The sequence below is a fragment of the Ochotona curzoniae genome, unplaced genomic scaffold (assembly GCF_017591425.1).
Source record: "Ochotona curzoniae isolate NIBS_2020 unplaced genomic scaffold, NIBS_Ocur_1.0 contig_908, whole genome shotgun sequence".
NCBI classification, from domain to species: domain Eukaryota; kingdom Metazoa; phylum Chordata; class Mammalia; order Lagomorpha; family Ochotonidae; genus Ochotona; species Ochotona curzoniae.
The window spans coordinates 35,799,020-35,815,235 of record NW_024466607.1 but is presented as its reverse complement, the minus strand read 5'-3'; the positions used below and the strand labels follow the sequence as shown (position 1 = coordinate 35,815,235).

The 16,216-nt window shown below is 40.8% G+C and overlaps 1 pseudogene; it reads left to right on the top strand.

Moving 5' to 3' along the window:
- The first annotated feature begins 10,515 nt into the window (after positions 1-10,515).
- LOC121166041 lies at positions 10,516-10,895 on the top strand (annotated as a pseudogene).
- The last annotated feature ends 5,321 nt before the right edge of the window (positions 10,896-16,216 follow it).

Below are 16,216 nucleotides of genomic sequence, written 5' to 3'. Positions count from 1 at the left end.
CAGCCATGACCACTTCAGGGACAAAATTTTGCATTCCAATATGTTTTGTTAAGCTGTTTTGAACGTAATCCTCAAAACAAGAAATGACAGTGCCTTAACTAGGGCATGCTGACATAAATGGCAACATATGAGGATATGAATCTACTGAGTGGTTTGGTCCATATGCTAAACTGAAAGTATCAATATAAAGCAAGTCTGATGGGTTATGTTTTACAAAGTTCTATTGATTGTTTTAAGAATATTTTATTGTTTGTAAGTGGATTTTCCATTTATAAGATACTTTCATCTATTTTTTTAAAAATTTTTTAAAAAATTTTTAATGGAAAGGCAGATTTACAGAGAAAAGGAGAGACAGAGAGAAAGAACTTTTGTCCCTTGGGTCAGTTTCCCAAGGATTCACAATGGCAGAAACTGAACCGATCTGAAGCCAGGAGCCAGGGAATTCTTCCAAGTATTCCACATGGGTGCAGGATCCCAAGGCTTTGGGCCATCCTCTGCTGCTTTCCTAGGCCACAAGCAGGGAGCTGGATGAGAAGTGGAGCAGCCAGGATACAAACAAGCTCCCATATGGGATCGTGATGCTGGCAAGGTGTGGATTTAGCCATCGAGCCATCATGCTGGGCCCCAAATGCTTCCATCTTAACAGCACTAAATCATTTCAGCTATTTAAGTACTCACCTTGTACTAGAAGTGGAGATCTTAAGGAAAAAAAAAAACAGGCAGTGTAAAAAGATTTATTTATTTGAGAGAGAAAGGGGGAAAGAGAGAGAGAGAGGAAGAGAGAGGAGATCTTCAATCTGCTGATTCACTGCTTAAGTGATCCAATGGCCAGGGTCAGATCAGGTTAACACCAGAAGCCAGGACTATCCTAGTCCCCCACACATGAATCAGGGGCCCGAGTCCTTGGATCCTCTTTTTCTTGTTTCTCAGGTGCAATGGTAGGGCACCGGATGGGAACCAGAGGCTGGGTTTTGAACCAGTGTTTCATTTTGGGTTGCTAGTATCACAAGTGCTGGCTTAGAATGCTGTATACCACAATGCTGGTCTCAAGCATTAAGAGGGTGAGGAATACAGGCATAGAGGGGTCACACTCAGGGCTATTTATCCTCTGAGTCGGTCCATGGGAAGCCAGAGAGCAAGCAGGCACTGGGGAGGATGAGAGCTGGAGTGCCAGAGCAATGCAAGCATGGGACGGAGAGAGCCCCTCCCTCTCATGGGCCTTTATGGGGGCTTGTGAGAGGAGTGGTTGCACAATAATGCAATACCGCCCCCTCTCAGATTCCAGGTGATGATAGGTAAGTGTCACAAGGGGGCAGGAGAGAACACCTCTGTGGTGATGGGGGAGTGGCTTCCAAGCTCATGACCCTGAACTAGCTGCCTACCTCACACCAACGTTACATGCTTGATTCTCTAGATTGTATGCATTTGCACGCTAGCAGCTGACAATATCTGGCAATATTGCAGATGATTCCTCTTGTCTTAAGGTCAGTCAGCACGTGTATACTCCTTTCTGCATTTATAAAACACACCAAGAGTCCATTCCTGACCTCTGTTTCCAGGCTTTTGATAGCGCTGTGGTTTGTGGACTTGATTTTACTAGGGAGAAAGATTACAATGAGAAATAGAGTACTTTCTTGGTGAAAGGTGCCCTGGGAAGCATGAATTCATTTATATTTTTTATATTCAGGTACAGATCCCATACTTGCTTAAACATACACATTTCAATATGAATAGATTCCATATTCCAATGTATTTGCATAGAAACAAACAATACTCAGATGTGGGTGAACATGTAAGTACAACACAAAACTAGCTGGAATGAGTCCCCATAAAAATTTAGAGGTCAAGTTTAGAATCTACAAACCCTAGTCTGAGACTCTTAATACAAATGGAAGCAATGTGGATAATTCCAGGCACAAAATGGAAGGAAGAATTTGTGTGTGGCGGTAAGATCCTGTCTCAATTTTTTTCAGGTTCTGTGTTTTGCTGCAAGATTTAGGGCTCAGAAACTCTTGGTCATCAAATTAAACGTTCTGGCAGATCACTGAGCCTCAAGACCGAAGCTGGCCCATCTTTAAAACAGACACAGCATAGCACAATTCCTTAAGGAGAGAGTTGTGAGCATTTAGTTAGAATTCACACGTGTACGAAGGTCTTAATGCTTGGGACCAGCATTGGCCTCGCAGCAATGGAATGTGGGCAGAGAAGCCAGGGAAAGGTGAATGTCTGCAGCTTTGTAGGTGTGCCCAGGTTGTTCGCTGCATGTCTCTTAGGATAACTTGCATAGTTGGGGAAGCTGGGCATAGATCTTCAGTTTAACAGATGGACTTCGGAGTAATGACCATTTGTTTCTCTTGGGGTTTTGATTGACTGGATTGCTTATATGGACTTGTGATTTGCTATTTCTAGTGGGTCCTGTTCTCACCAAGCTTAGTAAATAAAGACTCCTTAATAAACCCTGGACTAGTCTGGGGTGATCTCACTTGCACCCCACAGCAAAGTTATTCCTATCTTTAATACGGTTCAACATCTAAGTTTGTACCTGGACACGGGTGCAGTTTGAAGAATGAAAACCAACTGCTGGCTTTCCCTTCTTGCATTGACAAAGGGGCAGGTAGGTGTTCAGCAATGCAGAGAGCCAGGATCAACTTCTGCCTCTGCTTGCAATCCAAAATCCTATTAGTGTGAACTGTAAAAGCAGACCACGGCGCAAGTATACGAATCCCTAGCATCACGGGGGGAGACACAGGTGGTGTTCTTGACTCCCGGCTTCAGCTTGGTCCAACCTCAACTATCATGGGCATCTGGGGAATGAGCCATCAGATAGAAGAGTCTCTGTGTGTGTCTCTTCTCTCTCCTTCTCCCCCTCACTTTCTCTCCCTCTACTTCCTCTCTCTCTACCATATCATGTCTTTCTCTATATGTGTCAGTCTACCTTCCAAATAAAAACAAAGAAACCTAAGTGGGGATGGGTATTTGATGCAGTAATCAAGATAGAGCTTGGAATGCCCATGTCTCAAATCAAAGCCCATGTTAATATCTGAGCTCTATTCAGATTTCATTTCCTGCCAGTGTATACCCTGGCAGGCAGTAATAGCTCAAATCTTTGGGCCCCTGCCTTCCATATGGTACATTCAGACTGAGTTCAGGAGTTGATGGCTTTGATTTAGATTTATTCCTTATAAAAGATAAGATGTTTCTGTCTACCTCTCCTCTCTTTCGGCCTTTCAAATAAATTTTTAAAAGTAAAAAGAGAAAACTGGACTAAGTATTCACTCCAATCATCTAATTTAAGCTGATAGAGAACAGAGTCAAATATGTATAACAAACCATCATTAGAAACTTGGAGACATGTCAGTGCCATTGGAATGATTCATCTGGAAGAGAGTAATCGATAAGAATGACCTTGAGATTTTATCTCTTATTATAATTCAAGCAATGAGAGGGCTGATTCACTTTTTAAGCATATTTTTTATTGATTGCATGCTGTGCCAAGTTACAGTTTTAAGAACCAGGGAACAAAGAATAAGACAGATGCTTCCTGTTTAGAGGTCAGAATTCCAATGGCCTAAATCTTTGTATCATCACCTTCCCTTAAGAGCAGGTGAGACCTAGGAAACTAAAGAGATATCATTCCTGTTAGAGACTGCCAATCGGTTGACCCGGGAGTTAATTAAGAAGAAGACAGCACTGGCCGGTTCTGAGCTAAGAATCTCAACTTTGCCAAAAGAAGGAATATGTTTCTCCCAGTTTGCTCTGGAGGCTTAACAGGTGTCCTGAGCTTCCCCTGAGTGTGGTCCTTCTAGCTAACACCTTGATTGCAGTCCTGCAAGCCTTTGAGTAAAGCATCCAGCTAACTCCTATCCAAACCCTTTACACATGGAAATTTGTAGCAATTTCCTTCGCAGCAACAGAAAACTAATATAGTTCTTTGCCAGGACAATTGAAAGTCTAAGTGTTAAAATTCCCCTCTTTGTTTTTTATTCCACTATCTGTTCATGCTTGAGATTATATTTACCTTCTTCTACAAGAAAGGGGTTGGAAAGGTGAGCAGACAAAGGGAACAGGAAACAAAGGGGCAGAGACATATGAGCTCATCAAAGCTCATGCTAGACAAAGGGAAATGGAGTCTGTAACCTCATTTTCCTCAGGATGATGAGCCGTCCTACCACAGTGGTCAAATCAATAACATTAGCTTCAAAGCCTTCAACTGAAGAAATGCAAAACTAAGGGGTAACAGATAGGGCCGTCAAAAACAAGGGTTCTCCGGAGGAATGGGTTTGAAATAAATGAAATGTTCAACTTTCAAGACAGTTTATAACAGGAAGTAGACCATAGCAGGTAGACTCCCCGAGGCAATGGATATTCAGGCAGAGGAAGGCACACTTCATCTCCCTTGGAAAAGTAGTTCAGGGATGATATGTGTGGTAACATGGGAAACTAGCTGGCACTAAATGCATGAAGTCATTTTTACTTAACAGTGTTGAAAGTTGCTCTTCTTGTTGCAATTTTATCCTGGAAAGTCACAAAATGCAGAGGTAGACCGCCTCTGCGTGTGGATTTTCATTAAGCACCCATGCTGCATCTACCATTTGGATCTCGGAAGCACTTGCTATGTTAACGACCTTGCTCTCAACTTGCGGATTTGACATCTTCTCATTTGGTGGGTGTGATGAGGAAGAAAAGGCTGAACTGTGGGGAGGACAAAATACCTTTTGCTGAACAAAGGTGAATGCTTCTAAACAGGCTATTATCTGGTCACTCAGCCATGCTCAGGGAACCTATATATAAATAAGAGAATCATATTCGGCCTCTGGAAGAGTAATCCTCTATTAAAAAACTCACTTGGCCTTTTTCTCCCCACTGGTTCCAAAACTTCACCTGAATCACAAACGCCTTAGTAGGAGATCATGAACTTCTTTCTACTTAAGATCTCTAGGACAGAAACCCATAACACCTACATAAAAAGAGAATTGAAACTCAGCTGTGATGATAATTCAATAGTTAATCTCAGATCCTCAGGCACCTGCTTTAAAATAAAACTCTTTTTTTTCTTTTAAACAAGTATCTCCCATCTTTTAGAGAGCCTTTAGACACTGATAAGAAAACTCCCTCAAACAATCCAATTTGAGAAAAAGTTAGCTGTTGTATGAAGGTCTTGACGTAAGGACAACAAACTTGATGTAAGTATAATATTAACAATAATATTATGCCTAATATCTTGCTTTGACGCTCAATATTATCTTTTTTTTTTTAAAGATTTATTTTTATTATTTTTTCATTGGAAAGGCGGATATACAGAGAGGAGAGACAGAGAGGAAGATCTTCCGTCCTATGATTCACTCCCCAAGTGAGCGCAACGGGCCGATACTATGCTGATCCGAAGCCAGGAGCCTCTTCCGGGTCTCCCACGCGGGTGCAGGGTCCCAAAGCTTTGGGCCGTCCTGGACTGCTTTCCCGGGCCACAGGCAGGGAGCTGGAAGGGAAGCGGGGCTGCCGGGATTAGAACCGGCGCCCATATGGGATCCCGGGTGTGCAAGGCGAGGACTTTAACCACTTGCGCCACCGCGCCGGGCCCGACGGTCAATATTATCTTAATAACACATGCTCATGTGGACATTAAATATTACCATTCCAGGAAAAATCCAATATGGGAAAAGACTAAGAACCACAACAGAAGTGAATTAATGAATAATAGTTTTGAAAATATGCTTCTTGCTTCCAGGAGTTCAAAATCTCCTGAGAGACAGAAATGAACTCTGTGATCATTGTCTTCTTTGACATAGAATCCTACAAGCAAAGCAAGTTTGTGGGCCAGCTTGGCGTAAGCTTCTGCCTACAGTGCCAGCATCTCACATGAGTGGGTGCCGGTTCATGTACTGGCCACTCCACTTCCTATCCAGCTCCCTGCTAATGGCCTGGAAAAAACAGTGGAAGATGGTTCAAGCCCTTGGGCACTTGTGTCCACATTGGGGACCCAGAAGAAGCTCTAGGCTCTCGCTTCAGACCAGCTCAGCTCCAGCAATTGCAGCTTCTCTGGGAGTGAAACAGCAGATGGAAGACCTCTCTCTCTCTCTCTCTCTTTCTTTTTATAACTTTGTTTTTCAAGTAAAATTAAAATGAATATTTTAAAAAAACCCCCAAAAAAGTAACTGCTCCTACTGGAAGAAGCCTTCTTGGAAGAGGTGGAAGGTAGGTTAGTGCTTTCAAGTGAAAGTGCTGCTTACTTGAGAATTCAAATAGTGGTCACAATAACTGTTCTGGGGTCAAGCTTTCATTCTTGCTTTTGTTCTGGTATTTTATTGTTGGATAATTGCATGTTCACCATGAACTCCTACTACTGATCCAAAGATTCCACCTGCTGTTGACCCCGTGTAACTCTAGTACAGTGCCAAAGCAGAAGATTCATGTTGATACTCCTTATACACATGTGTAATGTGGTCACATATATAAATTTGTATAACACTACACTAGACGAGAAGCAGAATTTTACTTAACGCTGTGGGTATGTTTGCATTAATATCCACAGCTGATACTTATTGAATTCCTACCATATAATATCTCCAGGAGTAGCTTGATTGCTTAACTGACTCATTGCATAAAAGAAGATGTACACACCCTTTTTTGTTTGGATCTATCTTTTTCCAGGAACAATACTTGTGTGCGTCTATACACCGTACTCCAAGGATTAGGTTACTCTTCACTATGTCATTGGGACTAAAGCAATAGAGGATTAGATTCTTTCACTTACAGATGGAGAAATAAAGTTGGAGTGATGAGGAAGATAATTATGCCAGTTAAAATATGCTGCATACACTTTAAAGCTTTAAAACTTCAAAGATGAAGCAACACTCATTTGACTTTGCTCATGAGTCTTGCACAGCAAATTGGCCCTGTTCTGTGGGAATGGTCTGCTCATCTCCTCAGGCCATTCAAAGGACTGTAGTCAGCAGGCAGGCTGCAGGTGGTGGTGTCTGACATGAACAAAAGCTGCTGGGAGGTCCATTTGGCTGTTCATCCTGGGCAGGTCAACCAAAGACACTGATAGTTGAAGATCTCCATCAGCAACAAAGCTGCACCAGGGAAGACATTTTTTGAGTTTCAGTGTGGGCTACAATTGCTCTTATTCTGTTGGCCAAAGAAGCCACATGATCTGGGCTTTTGCATCACAGTTTATTATATAACTTTTCTGGGTAAGAGGAATCCTACTGTATTGCATAAGATTAAATATGAATAATGAATGATGATGCTGAGTGGACAGAGGAGCAAGATGTATGGAGGAAGTGACACTGATACGTCTTACAGTAGACTTTGGGAAGGAAAAGAGGGAAAGGAGGAAAAAGGGAGTGTTGGGAAAAGCTGCTTAAGCCCTTGGAGTCCTGTGGGTTAGAATACACACGCCGTGAGCAGGAGTGGCCTCAGAGCTATTTGTACCACACTCAGACAACAGGCTGTGGAAAGTTGCAAACTTCTGCCTCCCAGGCCAGGCAAACTATAGAGTACTTGGACAACATGACCCAAGTATTGAACTTTCTGCATTTTATCTTTTCCTAATTAATTATCCTTTTATTTCCTACACCCGATGGCCATTAAGAAGAGTTTATATTTCAGCATGTTTTTATGCCTTGCTAATTAAAAAATGAATACAGGTGCTTTGAAGTTATAAATATGTTTTAAAAGCACATTCCAAGTCATTTATTTTTATAGAAAATGTAAAATGTTAAAGACTTTTCTTATCTTTGGCCATCTCTACAATTACCACAAATGTAATTATGCAAGTGATAATAATTATAATCACGGTTATTTAGCTGAGAGCCATATAAATTTATAAGGCAATAAATCTTATTAAATGCTCCCTGGAGTATCAATTGATTCATTACCTTATAATAAATGCTTTAAAAATGCAAATTAAATAATAACTGGAAACACCTCAGTTAAATGCTGCCAAGATTCGTTTTGCATATTATTTTGAGAGATTCATTCTCTATGAGTTTTAAAGCAAATATTCATAAACATACAGTCAGTAAGATGGTCATGTAGTTGGATAGGGTGCTGGGTGTGGAAACAAGGACTTGGTAAAGTGTCCTTGCTTAAAACAATCAATCAAAAATGATACATTTAAAAACTTTCAAAATGAAATTTCTTTTTTGAAACAACTTGCACAAGCACTGTGAAAAAACCACTCAACATAACCATTTTATTCCTAGGAAATTATATAAAAATAATAATGCAGCCAGTGCCATGGCTAAGCATGTGTCTGTGGTTCCATCATCCCATATAAGCACCAGTTTGAATGCTGGCTACTCCACTTTTAACCAGCTCTCTTTAAAGGCCTGGGGAAGAAGCAGATGGCAGTCTAAGTCCTTGGGGCATTGAATACATGTGGGAGACCCGGAAGAAGTTTCTGGCTCCTGACTTCAGATTAGCCCAGCTCCAGCCACTGTGGCAATTTTGGAAGTGAATCAATGGATGGAAGATCTCTTTCTTTCTCTCTCTCTCTCTCCTTCTTATTTTGTAACTCTGCAGAGCATCAGAAAGTCAAAAACATGCAGAGAAAGCAAACAAAGAAAGGGCAGATATAAAAATGAGTTCCAAAACTTAGAGTTGGGTGTGTTGTATTGAATCTAGACTGCAGTAATAGATATGTTTAGGGTTTTTTTTTTTTTTGCCATTAAACCATGATGCCAAAGTATAAATTCATTAATCTGAAATACATTTTGCTCTAATTGTAGCACTGAATTAATGCAGTTTATTTCAACTTCCTATTTCTAGGTACTTTACTTGTTCCGTAAGAACTGGGTTTTGTTCTAACAATAATAGAATAGATCTCAACAGAGAAGTGTTGTAAATTGAGTTTTTAAATACCATAAACAAGAATGTTATCTTTCTTTCGTCCAAAGAGGGAGCTATTGACTAAGAATGGCTGAAATGTGTCAAATTGAATAAAGACGTTTCTCAATTCACAGAGGAACCTTGTACATGTTGCTAACTGAATTTGATTCTATTGATACTCGGTTGAAAAAAAAAAAAAACCAAATCACTTTATGCACCAGCTTCAGCACTATGAACTTGATATACTATTTTCTATTGGCATAATTGTCATAGAAGCAAAAATAGCTCATTCTTATAGCACTGCCCTCTGCTTTCATTATAGTCTAATATCAAAAACTCCATTGTTGAGTATTGTATTTTTATGGATTCTAGCGGCATCTGATCTAGGGTAATCTATCACTTATTTTCCTCGGCTTCATCATCCACCTTCTTTATATTTGAAAGCTCTTTAAAAGTTTGTGGAAAATAAGTGTTCACTTTTTAAAAAGCTTATTCATTTGTGAGACTGAAAGAAAGTCAGAAACAGAGAGGTAAATTGCCTGTCCACTGGTTCACTGCCCAAATGCCTACACCATGTGAGGCTGAAGGCAAGAGCCAGAAACTCAATATCAAACTCCTTTTGGAGTGGCAGGGCTCCACGTACTTGAGCCCTCACCCTGCTGCCTACCAGCGAGCCATTAGCAGGAAATTGCAGGGGGAACCAGAGCCCGGATACTAACTCACGCACTCTGATATTGGACGTGTGCATTCAAGCCACATCTTAACTGCCATACCACCTTGCACACTATTTTAAAACTCTTTTTTGCCATGAATTCCTTGAAGAATGCTTATATGTGATTGTGTAGTCTGTATGTTTAGCCTTCAAAACTGGAACCAGAAACTCAAACTTTGAAAGATTATGATTTTATTTTAAAAATTAGTTTATGAAATAGTTTGGAATTGTGATGGAGTCTTATATTAGACTAGACAAGAAACTCACCAGTTAGTATGTCTAGTAGTAACTATTATTGAAACATCGGTTACATATGTACATCTCTTGAAATAAAGATGACCAGCTTTGGGGACTGGTTATTCCAACCTACTGATCCATAATTTTCAGTAACATTTCTGATATATTCTCACTGTGGAATATAATCAAGGCAGTTTCTGCCACTTACAATCTTGAATGCTAAAAATCATTCAAAGAGCAGTGCCAAGGACAGCGTGATTTGTATTTCCTAAAACACTGTCAGTAAAATGTGCATGCGATATTCACTGTAAGGAAACTCCATAAGTTGAGTGGCGTCTTCCTCTTTCTTTACATAGAATGAAGCCTTTTGAAGGATCTTGCCAGGTAAAACACTGTCTTCCTGGAGAGGAGAGGCCCCTAGAATGACCACAATGGTGAATTTGGTAGTGATCAAACCATCATCTCCTTTCTGCTTCAGGAGCTCTGTGTAATGTGACAGCAGTCGGCAGAGTTCACTCCAAACGAACATTGCATTCAAGGCTCTGAGTTCAGAACCTCCTCCTACTGATACCAACCATGAGGGACAATTAACCGGGTTCCTGACCCACAAAAGACACCAGGATTGAGTTCCTGGCAAATACGTTTTCAACTACAAATTTAAAATAAAATACATACCATTAAAATATAAGAGAATATTCTGTCCAGCCGGGCGCTGGAGTGGTCCCTCAGATGCCACAATGTAGATCTTCGTGAATACCCTGACGGGCAAGACCATCAGCCTCGCCAGCGGCACCATCACAAACGTCAAGGCGAAGATCCAGGACAAAGAGGGCATCCCCCAGGACCAGCCGAGTCTGATCTTTGCCGGCAAGCAGCTGGAGGGTGGCGGTACTCCAGAAAGAGTCCACGCTGCACCTGGTGCTTGGCCAGTGGGGCGGCACCATCGAGCCGTCCCTGCGCCAGCTCGCCCAGAAATACAACTGTAGCAAGATGATCTGCTGCAAGCGCTGTGCCCGCCTGCACCCCTGCGCCGTCAACTGCCGCAAGAAGAAATGTGGCCACTCCAACAACCTGCGCCCCAAGAAGAAGGTCAAATAAGGCCCCGCCCGCCCACACCCCGTGGTCTCAATAAAGTTTCCTTTTGTTGACCCGAGTGTGTGTGTGTATAAAAGAGAATATCAATGATAAGAGAGTATTTCTGCTATCCAACAACTGTAAATTGTAGGTCTTATTTTTTGAATACTGTGTGACAATAGCTTTGCACCATGCCAGCTAAGTGAGCTGTTTCAGTGAATCGGTAATCAAAGGCTGCCTGGCCCTTACACCTGCAGGTTAGGTTTGGGCCCGTAGGCTCGTAGAGGGGCATTCTTGGTGGGACACTCCCTGGCCCCCTGGAGATGATCTAGGCCTCCTCACTCTGTAACTCAAGTACGGGTTCAGACAAGCTGTACAGTTAATGCATGGGACAACATATTTTCTTCCTATAGAAATAATTCTGAATACTTTACAATCTATATTTTCAAGATTTTAGATTGGGCCATCATTCAACACAGTGAACATCGTAAATTTCTGTGAGCTACGTTTTTAACAATGTAAATAGGGAACTCACTCTATGACTGTGAGCAATTCAAAAGGAGATTAAAAACATTTAAATGTTACCAGTGTCAGTGGAATTAGATGCCCTCCAGAGTGATAGTGCAGTAGGTGAAAATCATTATGCATCCCAATAAGCGAATCATGTAATATAGTTTGGAACTTTATTGATGACATTGGTTGATGTTAACATATTGCAGTTGTTCCCTTTAATGCAAAGGTGATGACCACATAGGAATCAATGGGAGCAATGTCTCATTTTTAGAATTGCCGATTTCATTCCACACCACTGATTAGTTCTGCTGCAAGAACAGGGTCATTATAAATTATTAGAGAGCTCAGTTATTTGTAACAGACATTTTCAGGGTCAGAGTTAGTGAATAAGAGCAATATTCCTGTGCTGTGTAAGACAACTGTTGCCATTCGAGGGTCTGGAGGGAAATAAAAATCTGTAGAGGTACCTATTTGCATTTATATTTCATTTGGAGAGCACTTATCTCATTTTAAAAGGGAAAGCTTCATTTAGATTATTCATTTATTCAATAAACATTTATTGAGTGGCCAGTGCTGAACTGAGTCCTGAAAAAGGAGTAAAGACCTGGTACCTTCCAACAAGCTGCTATGCTTTTCAATTTTTTAAACCCATTACTCACCTCGATGAGATGGGACTCAGACCTCATTTCTAATTTAATAAATGGCCCTTTCCTTGTTTCAACCATTTTAATTCTTTCATTTGCTTTCTTTCTGTATTGATTTATTTGTTTATTTGAGAGGCGAAGTTATATACAGAGAAAGACACATGGAGAGACAGAAAGAGAGAGGGAGAGAGAGAGAGAAATGAGAGAAATCTTGCATCTGCTGGCTTGCTGTTTAAATTTGGGCTGGGTCAGATTGAAGGCATAAGCTAGCAACTTCAGCCAGATCTCACATATATGTGTCATGGCCCAAGTACTAAGCCCTGCAGATTTCCCGGGCTATCTGGAGGGAGCTGGATCAAAATTGGAACTGGACCAAAACTTGAGCTGCTGTCCGTATCAAGCTTAAACCACTGTCCCACAAAGCCAACTTCTTTTTTTATATCTAAGTATTTTTTTTTTTAATTGAGAAGAAAGGAGAGAGACAGAGAAAAAGAGAAAGAGAGACAGAGAAAAAGAGAGAGAATGCTTCTGTCCTCTGGTTCATTGCACAAATGCTCCCAATGGCCAGGTCTGGTCTGCTGCCAAAGCTGGGAGTAATCCATCTCTTCCATACTGGTGTTGTGAACCTGCATACTGGAGTCATCACTACAGATAACCGGGGCAACGTTAGCAGCGGTGGAGCCATCATTGCTGACAACCAGGGCTACATTAGCAGTGCTGGAGCCATCAGCACTGATAACCAAGGGGCACGTTAGCAGGAAACCGCACTCAGTGCTGGAGCACTCTTACACCGGGTACCCATCTCTTCAGCATCCAGGCTGTCTCCCTGCAGGCTCCGCTCTCCGCTCTTCAGAACGTCATCTTAACAGTCACAGTTTTCTAAGTCCTTGGTGAGTCTTGTGAAGAACTTGAGCCAAACGCAATAAAATTCTGAATCTTTGAAAGCATAACAAATATGATGGAAATGACATGTTTGCAGGTTATGTGTGTGTGTAGGTTCCTTTGCAATATCTCGTGAAGAAATATTGATAATGAAAGTGGGAAAAAAATTTTCTATCTGGGAATACAAACGTGCTGAGCCTCTGAGATCAAGTCAATGTCATTTCGGTTTTTGTGAAAAAAAAAAAAGATGAAACCTAATATTTATTAAACATCTCCCGTGTATCAAGTGTTTCACTAATCTTAAAACATTGGCGAAAGCATCACTCTCATTTACCCTAAGGGAAGCAGATGCTGAGAGAAGCTGAGCAACTTACATAACAGAAGGAGACACTAAAATGGTGGTGGGGAAAATTAAACATCAAAATATAAGCATCATATTCCACCATGTTCAAGATTGTTGTTATTATTGTTATAAATAATGATATCATCCTGAGTGTCCTGGGAATTGAACCACATGAATGCAACCATTTTTACATTACTAGCTGAAGAAAAATCTGTGCCCCTGAGGGATTTTTTTTTTTAATTTTTTAGGATTAAGAAACAAAACCAAGTCAGAAGGAGCTAGATCACATTATAAGGTGAATGCTTCATGATTTCTCACTGAAAACCGTTAGCAGATTTCCTTCGTTTGTTAAGAGAAGTGGGCCAGAAACATTGTCAAAGAAGAGAGTGGCTCTATGGTGAGAATATTGGAGCATTTTTTTTTTTCTGAAGCTGTGGGCAAGCTTCTGGAAATGTGCTACTAATGAGCAGATGTTCTTCTTCGGCCCTCCAGAAGATGAACAAGCAGAATGACAGTAGTGTTCCAGAAAAACTAATGACATGAATTTTGCCCTTGTTTTTAACGGAATCACTTCCAGCTCTGGGAAGTCATTGCTTGCACTGGGCTTCATTCTCAGCAATGCACTGGGAAAGCTGTGTTCTTCCAACAGAGGCCTGAGGAACTTGATCCTGCCTGCTTCTTCTCTGATCTGGGCTCGACAGTTACGGCACCCATGGAGTAGGACTTGTTTAACCTAAATTATCCACACAGAATTATGTAAGCTAAACCCATAGAGTTGGTGATGGGTATGTCTTCTTAAAGCACATTTAATCTTTTCTTTACACATTGAATGGTCTGTCATTGAGGATTTTATCTTAATGATGATCTCATTTTTTTTTTTCTTAAAATGTATTATTTGAAGACTGCTGAATTCTTTGGGACATTGAGCCCCGAAATTTTTCATAGAGCATCAACGATTTCACTCTCCTTGTCCCCAAACTTCATCATAACTTTGTTTCAATTTTACCAGAAGTCATGTTGCTCTGGCAGAAAGTCTTTTTAGACTGATGTCTTATTTCGTCTTGACACCTCAAACTGTATCGTGTTGAAACACATTGTAGCAAGTTAGTAGGCGTTGATTTTGGAGCGAGAAATTTTCAAATCCATCCATAGTTTTTCATGACCCAATTTCCACTTAACCTTTTACAACTCTTTGAGTACGCACCCCATTCACATCAAACTTCCATCTATTTAGCTGTTCATTTTCAATTATTCTCCACTGTGAGAGTTGATCAGAGAGTTATCGCCCGGAAAACATGTGTGTCTTCTTTGCTCCTGGTGGTTTTGACAAGAGCAGTTTTCTCTGACAACTCATTAGTGAGTAGTGGCTGACTGAAATCGTAATGAAATGTGTTTTCAGGTTGAGAGGGACTCTGTGGAAGATACCTGCTCAGTGATGTCTCAGTGATGTCCCAGAGGACCAAGCCAGATGAGTGTGTGGATTCTTGGTTGGTAGCACAAATCCTGCAAATGAAACACAGGATCTCCTTGTGCTTAATTCTACAGCGTAAGTCAAATGAGCAGAATATACTTGATACCAATTTGCAAACAGTGTAGCAATGTTTCCATAAATCTTGGTATCACTGTTTCTCCATGTGTCCACGCTTATTTAGATTTACTATAGTTTTTTTTTTCATGCATAGATTTTTAAATGGAAATATGGATAATCACAGGAAAAGGCAAATAGGAGATATTGTTAAACATGAAATGGCAACTCTGAAACTAAAAATCAATTTTTAATCAACTTAATATGTTACTGACAGGTGAGGTTGAACTTGCTATTTCTGTCTGCTTTCAACATGAATATAAAGAGGTCTATAAGGTTTGGGATCCTAAAAATCTACAATGTCTTCCAGCCTTCATATTTCATTGATTTTAAGCACTTTTGAGATATCAAAAGTTCTCCGGAAATAACGGTCACTTAGATTTCATGGATATGAGGATTTTAGAATTCTCATTATAAAAATGTATTTCCTGCTCTAAATGCTACAGATAGCCAAGTAACAATAGAGTTTTGACATAAAATAATCATGTCCATTGCCTCTCATGAGAAAAGAGGTTAGAATAAAATTCAGACATCTTCAAGCTCCTGTGTGAGCCAGTCCTGCTGATCCATCTGATCCTGGCCTCGGTCGCTCTCCCCTTTTCCACTTTGCTCCAGAAACATCGAAGCTACCTCCTACTCTGTGAATCTGTGAAAGTTGTTACAACAAGGCCCGTGGATCCTTGCTTCTCTGCATGGGTTTCTCTTTTTCCAAATGTGTGTGAGATCACCTAGGCTGAAGTTCTAGGTCCAAATGTAAGTGACACATCCTTACCGAGAACTGACTGACTGCCCCTTGCCTCCAGTCACATTCCAGCTCAATACCATACCAACTGTAATCTCTCTTTAAAATAAAGCTCTGGTTTCCAATTGTTTATGGTCATTGTCTGCCTTCCTCCATAACAAAGTCAGCTCCCAGAGGGCATGATTTCTTTCAAAATTGTTAATTTTTTATCTTTGGATATGAGATGAATGCCTAGCCCACATAGAGGTTTAGAAAACCAAATAGCGCAATAGTTCAATCCTCAGCCTGCATACACTGGGAGCCCATATGGGTGTTGGCTCTTGTCCTGGTTGCTCTAATTCCCTTCCGGTTCCTTACGTGTGGCAGTAGAGGATGGCCCAAGGCCTTGGGACCCCGCACCCACATCAGAGACCTGGAAGAAGCTCCTGACATTTGAGCTCGGATCAGCTCAGCCCCTGACATTGTGGTCACTTGGGGAGTAAACCAACAGACGAAAGATCTTTCTCTCTGTCTCTCACATCTCTAAGTCTGCTTTCCAATAAAAATACATTTTAAAAAATTAAATAGAAAACCAAAGAAAGACTGAATATAAATACCTTACTGTTTTTTTTTTAACAGGGTTGCTGTATTCTCTGAGAAAATATTGGATTAA